Below are 9,307 nucleotides of genomic sequence, written 5' to 3'. Positions count from 1 at the left end.
GACTGACCTTCTAAATCATTTTGCAAAAAATAATAAAATCAATTTTACATGCACTCGGTCGCTTCGCTCTCATACATCTTTCAACATACTTTCTTGTAAAATAACTAAGTGTATTAACTATTATGTTGAATTTAGTTTTCGAAATGAAAAATAATATATACCTTTATATTTAGATAGTGTATAAATCCACTGGCGTTCATAAGAGGTTTGGGGCACTGTATCCGCAATTGTTTACTATCAAAGATGAATAAAGAGGGGGATTGAGAGAATGGAAACAAAAATGGAAACGGAAATGTTTTCACAGTGAGTCAGTGTGTTCACGGTGTGTCCCACAGTGTGTTCAAAGTGTATCCAACAGTGTGTTCACATTGTGCCTCTGTGTGTTCACAGTGTATCCAACATTGTGTTCACATTGTGCCTCTGTGTGTTCACAGTGTATCCAACAGTGTGTTCACAGTGTGCCCCTCAGTGTTCACAGTGCGCTCAGTGTGTCCCACAGTGTGTTCACATTGTGCCTCTGTGTGTTCACAGTGTATCCAACAGTGTGTTCACATTGTGCCTCTGTGTGTTCACAGTGTATCCAACAGTGTGTTCACAGTGTACCCCTGTGTGTTCACAGTGCGTTCAGTGTGTCCCACAGTGTGTTCACAGTGTGTCCCACAGTGTGTTCACAGTGTGTAAAGTGTTTTCACAGTGTGTACAGTGTTTTCAAAGTGTGTTCACAGTGTATCCAACAGTGTGTTCACATTGTATCCAACAGTGTGTTCACAGTGTACCCTGTGTGTTCACAGTGCGTTCAGTGTGTCCGACAGTGTGTTCACATTGTGCCTCTGTGTGTTCACAGTGTATCCAACATTGATTGTGTTCACAGTGTGCCCCTAAGTGTTCAGTGTGTAAAGTGTGTCCCACACTGCGTTCACAGTGTGTCCCACAGTGCGTTCACAGTGTGTCCCACAGTGCGTTTACAGTGCTTCCCACAGTGCGTTCACACTGTAAAAACTCGTGGTATGTCAGATATTGTAGTTGTCCCCTCGGATTGGGAATGGGTGCTATGAAATCAGGGGCTGAAGAACTAGATGGCCCTCTGCGAATGGGGTGCTTGGGAAATTGAATTTAACTGACGCCTGATATGAAGGGCTTAGGAACGGATGAGAAGGGGGTGGTCAATGAAACATGGTGTGAAAAGTGAGCCTTATATAATGACTATAAAGGCAATATGAAGAAAAGGCACAGAAAGCAGCCTGTCTAACGATTTAAAATTAAAAGCCTTTTATTTTACTCGAAGTTCACAAAAGAAAATGGGGTGATGGGATAATATCATGGTCTGCTTCATTGTTTGATTTAACATCGAGTGGATCTTTCTTTTGTTCTGTGGTGCTCTCTGTAATATGCTCATGTATGTAACGTATTCGTCAGTTGAAGTGATATGAAAATATTAAACGATAGCTCTGATACTTGTGGCTAAATTTTTTTTTCTTGTTTGTTTACACATTTCTTTCGAATCATAGTCTATATTTAAGAAAATAAATAATGTCATTCAATCCTATAGCTAGATCTGACATTCCGTTTTATGTATGTACATTTTTATAGCCTTGTGGTTAAAAGCAGAGAATCGAAGTAGTAAAATAAGCATAATGATACTTAACATTAAAATGTCTTGTGTAGTAATAAATGTGGAAATCGACGATGCTTTCATCTCAAATATATTTGAAGCCGAACCGGGGAAATTTGACACACGGACACACACACACACACACATAAAGGCCCCTATATATATATATATATATATATATATATATAGGACAAGAATAAAAAAAAGAACGAAAAGTTAATAATAACAACCGTAGAGAGAAAAATTAGATCAAATTTTCGCCCATAGGGCTTCATCAGGAAATGATGAATTTGTATGTAAACAAGCATCAAGAAACGCAGTGTGCAAAACGCAAAGCGTAAATATATATACATATAATTATTATTATTATTGCCTTCATCATCATTTTATTCGGCATTTCAACAAAGCAAATACCTGAGTACAAAGAGGGAAGAAACAAGGATGTCTACCGTACAAGCCCAGGTTGCCTGGGAAGGGAAAAAGTAAAACAGATTACTGTAGCCCGCAGGCTTTCAACCCCGACCTGGACTTGTAAGATGACATCCAAGAATACAACACATACATAATTTTACATGAAACAATAATAATTTTGGTATACAATAACATTTTTAAAATTATACGAAGGAGAATAAGAAAAAATATATATATACATATATATATATAGCAAAGAAATGGGTGAAGAGAACAATGGTAGGCGTAGCTTAAAACAATGTTCCCCATAGCTATATCTACCCATTGGAAAAATTTGTGATGCCGAAACAATGTCTCTGCCGGGAATCGAACCCGGGCCCCCAGCTTTGAACGCCGGTGCATTATGATGATGATGATGATGATGATGGGTTCTTGTATAGCGCCGGTATCCGCCTCAGCTGGGCGCTCATGGCGCTTGCTAAAAATAGGAAATATCTCACAAATTTCAATGTCTTCAAACAGTGCTTAGGATCATCATTCAGTTCAAGTACTGTCCTAGTAATGCTATAATTAAGTTATTCCTTAACCACTAGACCACAGAGACGGGTTAGTGGCTAGGGCGACCCCGATCCGATTGACCGTCAGATAGACAGATTTTCGACACTATACCAATTATGATTTCCTTTGTCGGGTGAAGGTGGGTATTGAACAATGACAAGCCGCCATGCCTCAGCTGGATCAAAGCTATTGCTTTGATACAGTACATGGGAGAAAGTATACAAATGTGTGAAGTTATACATGTACAACAGCTTTGGCAACTCTTTTATTCAAATATTGTAAAGAAATGGGTGAAGAGAACAATATATATATATATTATATATATAAAAGCAACATATGAGTAAGACTTAAAATTTTTTATTTTATGGTAAACATACTATTGGACTGGTAATAATAGTTCAAGTAAATTACAGTCATTAATGCTTTAAAATCAATGAACGTCGGGTACGAAAAGCAAGGTTATCAGTTTCAAAATTATGCATTGTTAATATAAAACTAGGGGTCCCCATTTCCAAGTATTTTGAACAAGATCGAAATAAAAATTCATGTACGTATCGAAGCAATGCAGGTTAGGGAATTTAATTCATTTTAACCCCACATTCTCACAACCACTTTGCGCCCAGATCTAGTAATTTAACGGGTTACAGCCCGATAGACCGCGGGTCCGATAGACCGCGGGTCCGATAGTCCGCGGGTCCGATAGACCGCGGGTCCGATAGACCGCGGGTCCGATAGTCCGCGGTGTGTGTAAAATTATGATCAGGATATAGTGAGATCCAATGCCATCAAGAGGTCAAAAGGTCAATGATACGAGTCCATGGGGTTCTATAACGATGACCCAAAGGACAATCGCCCCCTGACATCTACTTCAAGGAAAATATTATCCCCATATTTTTATCGTCAGGGACTGTTACCCCCCCCCCGGAAATTTACCCTCTAGACGCCATACGGAGCCTCTAAAATGCCATCGACTTGATGACATGGCGAGATACCTTATCTTGCCATGTCGACTAAATAAGCTTATTATGTCCGCATGGCGCGATACGTTATTATGCCACTTATAAAAAGTTATATGTCAACATGGCGGGACATTTTATCTTGCCAAGTCGACTTAAATAAGTTACATGTCAACATATAGCGATATATGGGGATTCTCGCCGGGACTTGTACACTTCATATCTCGCCATGTGAACATATCGACTTGACAATTAAGATAGAATATATCGCTTTGTCGAAATAATAAGCGTATTAATTACTTAGGCGGCGGAAGCGGGGGGGGGGGACCTTTCCCCCCTAAATTCGAGGTGGGGGACGGTCCCCCCTAGATTTTTAGTTGAGAACCTTATTTTTTGCTTGTCAATTTGTTTTCTACGTCCCCCCCTAAATTGAGATGGACCCCCCTAAATCTTTTTGCCTCCCCCCCCTAATTTTGGTTGATAACCTTTTTTTTCTTGTCAAAAAATTTTGGTGGTCCTTCTTATAAATTTTGGTTGATTTGCTTGTCAAATTTTTTACCTGTGTCCATCCCAAAATTTTAGGTGGACCCCCCTAAATTTTTTGCCTTCCGCCTCCAATGATTGATTAAGACATGGCAAGATAAAGTACCACGCCATGTCGTCACGTTGATGGCATTTTCAAAGCTCCGTACTAGGGGTAATTATCCGGGGTAATTGTCTGGAGGGTAAATTTCCGGGGGGGTATCAGTCCCCGGCGGTAAAAATATGGGGATAATATTTTTCTTGAAGTAGTTGTCAGGGGGTGATTGCCCTAATTTGGTTATTGTTATAGAACCCAGGCGCGGATCCGGGATTTCGTGGGGAGGGAGGGGACCAAATTTGACCTGATTTTTGGCGCCCATATGTGTACTTTTCGAAAAATGGCGCCCACTCCCTCCCGGCCAGGCTAACTTAAGTGCCTTAAATGGATTTTGAATTATCTTATAATCACATTAAAAAAAACACAAAGACCACTTTTTCATGTGTTCTTGAGAAAAAAAAATCCATGAATATATAATGTAATATCAATGGGAGCGCGAAGCACGAGCGATTTGGGGGGGGGGGGGTTCAATTTGGTTTAACTTCTAACCAGAGTAGGCCCTACTAGAATATTGTGTGAACGGGAGCTGTAGTTTCTGTACTGTTGTGTTAGAATACCCTTCAATAATATTAATGATAACCTCTTGAGAATAATGCAATCTCGAAGCAATCGACTAATTCTCCTTATCAGTGGCGTATTTATTCAGCATGGGTGCACGGGGGGGGGGGGGAGTGGCGAGGGCACCAAGTTAAAAAAAATAAATGAAATGATGGGGGGTAGACGTCAAAGAAAATCTGAGATTTCATTCTTAAAAACAAATTGAGGTATCTCACAAGGCCTAAATAAATAATGAGAACACGAAGCGCGATCTGTTTTTTTTTAAATAGATTTTTCATGTATTATATCCTGAAAGCCTAAGTCAGGGGCGGACCCAGCTTTCGCCAACAGGGTGAGGGGCCATTTTTTCACCCATATTTTCCCCGATCGGCCGCTCAAAGTTGATTTTTTTTTGTTTCTTTGAAGGGGTTGTCCCAGTGCCCGTAATGAGCCAACAATTTCGAGGGGGCTCGATATGGTGTATCGCATAAAATTGATAAGAAGTTGCCAGTGAGCGAAGCGAGCAAGCAAATATGCTGACATTTTATTACAAAAAAAAAGGTTGTGATAGATTTTGACATATTTGGAAAATAATATTATATTTCATCCTAATCCCTTTCCTTTTCTCTCTATTTTTTTCTTAGTCTTGATTCTCTCTTTTTTTTTGGGGGGGGGGGCAAAACGCCCATGTCCTAACAGTCATTTCCTAGCTTTACTTTATAAGCAACATAAATGTGTAATAATCTCTTAAGCCCTATGTAATCTACAAATTAAATTTCATGTATTTTGTCCTGAAAATTGAACATTTTGGGCAATGTTTGTGAACCTGAACAGGACGCGTATGTAACCAGAGAATTACCACGAGCGCGAAGCGCGAGCAGAAATGTTAAATATTCGTTCTGGCCTGGTCGAAAAGGGACTTGTTAAGGATGTTTTGCAATTAGCCATTAAGACGATACATATTTCAACGATTAAATAATGCAAGCGCGAAGCGCGAGCTGAACATTTTTGATATTCCAACCTAAAAAGATGAGATTTCAAATCCCCCAATGGGAAATTCGATTCATGTTTGTCAATCATGAAAAAGGGTGGGTAATTTTTGGTATCTTCTTACAATAATATTGCGAGCGGAAAGCGCGAGCAAAATTTTTTTGATATTCTGATTCGAAACTGGATAGTTTTAGCACGTTTTGAATAAGATCAAGCTTTGTATCTCAAAAACGTGCGTGTGCGTGTTTTAGAGTTAGACAGAATTTAAGCACTGTTTACAGCACTATGTATATAGGGAAATGTGATAGCACTATATAAATAATGCGAGCGCGAAGCGCGAGCTGATATTTTATTATTTATTTGACCTAGGATCGAGACATTTTAGGCCTAAGGACATTTTTTCATCAGATAAGAATGATGACTATCTTCTATTTCTTTTCCTAAAACTTGTTGATATTTATTTCTGAAAAAGGGACAATTTAGTTATTATGCATTCATACAAATTTTATTTTATATTTATTAATCTGTTAAGCCTAATGAGTGTGTGAAATTTGTTGACAGTGCATGAGGCCTGAAAACTGGATATTTTAAGTATTTTTGTAATCATGAATAGGATTCATTGGTTGATATATTTTTAAGCAAATAATGCGAGTGCAAATTGCGATCCGGAATTTTTTAATGGGGAGATTTAAGTAGTTTGTTATAGAATTAATATATAGGTATACATAACTCACCAATCAAAATGCGAGCGCACAGCGCTGGCTCATAGGCCTTTATTATTTTTTTACAATCGAGACACCTGAAAAGGTATATTTAGAGAATCTTATATGAAATATAAAAAGACAATAGGTAGGCCTACTTGGCAAATAGTGCGAGCGCACAAAATGTTGCAAATGTTGATTCAAACCATAAAACGGACATTTTCCAGAGCACTTAAAAACATAAATTGGTAAATAAAACAAAATAATGAAAGATCGATGTCCGAGCTGAATTATGTTTTGTATATTGATATCAAGACTTGATAATTTAAACTACATATCAGCCTATTGAACAAGATATGTATCTCATCGAACAGGCAATGCGAGCGCGATGCGCGAGTGAAACTTTAATATAGTGACATTAAATATTTAAAAAAAATTGTTTTCCAAGTCTTCTCCTGACCTTATTTTATTCACTCGTCTTCCTCCTTTTATGTTTCGTTTTCTTTTTTCTCCTTTCTTTCCCCTTTTTTTCTTTCCCCGTTTTTCACAATGTATTTGCTCTGTCAATAGGGGGGAGGTTGCCCTCGGGCCGCCTCGATCGGCCTATGTTAGTAGTTGTTATGATGAACACGATGCATATCTATTAAGAAATGAATGCGACCGCGAAGCGCTAGCTGAAAACTTTTATAATGATGAAATGAAAAATACATTTTCAGTTGTCAGGTTAGAATATCAAATATTTTCAGCTTGTGCCTCTCGTTCGCATAAAAAACTGTAAGGTCGGGATGCGTATATGACTAAACAATTTATTGATGCCAGCGCGAAGTGCGAGCTCAATTTTTTTTATATACTGACTTAAGAAGGACTAAGGTATAATTCCTATTCTAATTGCTTGTCCCTTTTCTCTTCCTTTTTTCTGTTTCTTACCCCTTTTTGCGCCACCATGGGGGGGGGGGGCAAAATCTTTGCCCCTTGGATCGGCCTATGTATGTTCACTTGAAAAACACTAACACTTACATGTGGGATTGAAGCAGAGGATGCATACCTCATTAATCAAATATTTCGAGCGCGTAGCGCGGGCTGAATTTGATAATAACACTTTTTGTGACCCTGAACAGGGTATCTATCTCGCTAAACAGACTTAAAACTCGAAAACATTGTTTTTTCTGTCATCGTAAAAACGGGATATTTTAATTCAGCCGCATTAATTTAAGTTTTTTGGGCAGGACATATATTTCACTATTAACAGGCAATACGAGCAATGTTGCGCCCCCGGTCGAAAATGAATTTGCATGAAGTTCAAGGTCAATTTGGCGCTCTCGGTTGAACATAAACTTGGCGCCCCCATGTGAAATATAACTTTGCCCTCCCTCCCCCTCTCTGAAACATGTATTTTTCGCATTATGGTCAAAATTCAAATTAGCGCTCCCCTAGTTCGAACATCAATTTGGTGCCTTACTAGATCGAACATCAATTCGGCGCCCCATAGTTCAAACGTCATTTTGGCTCCATCAACATCTCCCTCTTCCGTTTCCCATCTCCTTTTCTTTCTCTTATCCTCATTCACCTTCCTTCCTTTCTCTTTCTTTCTCTCTTTCTTTCCCCCTCTTCTTTTCCCTCTTTTCTTCTCTTCCCTCTTTTCTGCTCTTCCCCCATCTTTTCTTTACCCCCTTACTCTCTCTTTTTTCTTCTCTTTTCCTCTCTTCCTCTCTCTCTCTCTTTTCTTATCTTTCTTCCCATCTTCCTCTCTCTTTAAATATTATTCTCTTCCTTCCTCTTTTTTCTTCTTCTTTTCCCCCTTTTCGTTATTCTGTTCTTTTCTTTTCTTTCTTTTCCCTCTTCCACTTTTTTCTCTTTCCCCCTTTACTTCTCCCTCTTTCTTTTTCTTTCCTTTCCCCCTTTTTTCTCTTTTAATATTTTTTCCTTCTCTCCCTCCCCTTTCTCCCTCTCTCTCTTTCTTCTCTTCTTTTCCCCTCTTCCTCTTTCTCTTTTTTCTTATCTTTCTTCCCATCTTCCTCTCTATTTAAATATTCTTCTCTTCCTTCCTTTTTTTTCTTCCTTTTCCTTTCTCCTTTCTTTTCTTCTCTTCCCTTTCCCTCCTCTTTTTTCCTCTTCTTTCCCCTTTTCTTCTCCTTTTTTTCTTTGTCTTTCCTTTCCCCTTTTTCTTCTCTTTTTTTCTTCTCTTACTTTCTCCTTCTTACTCTCTTTTCTATTCTCTTCTTTTCCCAACTTCCTCTTTTTTTTATTCTCTCCCTTTTCCCCTCTTCCCCCCTCTTTTTTGAGCTGGGAGTGTGGGGGGGGGGGTGAGGCAGTTCCCCCTCGGCCCCCATGGATCCGCACCTGATAGAACCCCATGGCCTCGTATAATTTGACCTTTGGACCTCTCGATGACATTTGATATGTCTGATCATAATTTTACACACACTGCGGACTATCGGACCCGCGGTCTATCGGACCCGCGGACTATCGGACCCGCGGTCTATCGGACCCGCGGTCTAACGGACCCGCGGTCTATCGGACCCGCGGTCTATCGGGATGTCCCCATTTAACGGGAAGATCAGAAAGAGATAATTATCACCGAATTAACAATCCCATTTGAAACCAACATCGATGATGCACACCAAAGGAAAGTCACAAAGTATGAGTCAATCGTCAGGGTACATGAAGTCATTCTATACGCCGTAGAAGTCGGGGCAAGGGGCCTAGTAGACCGGAATAATAAACACCGCCTTAAAAAACTCCTCAGAACAACAAGCTCAAAAGTCCGACCAACAGAATTTTTCCATACCCTTTCTAAACTCGCCATACTCTCCTCTTTTTCGATATTCTACGCAAGAAAAGAGCGAACCTGGGGGGAGGTACGTCACTTGGACCCGTAACCATCCCCGAGGGCCCAAGATAA

The sequence above is a fragment of the Lytechinus pictus genome, chromosome 13, assembly GCF_037042905.1.
Source record: "Lytechinus pictus isolate F3 Inbred chromosome 13, Lp3.0, whole genome shotgun sequence".
In the NCBI taxonomy this organism is placed as follows: domain Eukaryota; kingdom Metazoa; phylum Echinodermata; class Echinoidea; order Temnopleuroida; family Toxopneustidae; genus Lytechinus; species Lytechinus pictus.
The sequence above is the reverse complement of the archived record's forward strand: the minus strand, read 5'-3'. Positions refer to the sequence as shown.